Below are 378 nucleotides of genomic sequence, written 5' to 3' on the forward strand. Positions count from 1 at the left end.
CGTCTGCAACAGGAATGAGAAGTCTAATACATACTGGAAGGGAAAGGGTTGGAAGAGGTCGCTCAAAAACATAGAGATCTTTGCATGACAAATGCCAAACTTGATAAAGCTTAACAGGAAAACTGAGAAATACAAAAAAGGTATGATCAAATCAAGTCAAAAGTATTTATATAGCCCTTCGTACATAAGCTGATATCTCAAAGTGCTGTACAGAAACCCAGCCTAAAACCCCAAACAGCAAGCAATGCAGGTGTAAAAGCACGGTGGCTAGGAAAAACTCCCTAGAAAGGCCAAAACCTAGGAAGAAACCTAGAGAGGAACCAGGCTATGAGGGATGGCCAGTCCTCTTCTGGCTGTGCTGGGTGGAGATTATAACAG

The sequence above is a fragment of the Oncorhynchus nerka genome, linkage group LG28 (assembly GCF_034236695.1).
Source record: "Oncorhynchus nerka isolate Pitt River linkage group LG28, Oner_Uvic_2.0, whole genome shotgun sequence".
Taxonomy (NCBI): Eukaryota; Metazoa; Chordata; class Actinopteri; order Salmoniformes; family Salmonidae; genus Oncorhynchus; species Oncorhynchus nerka.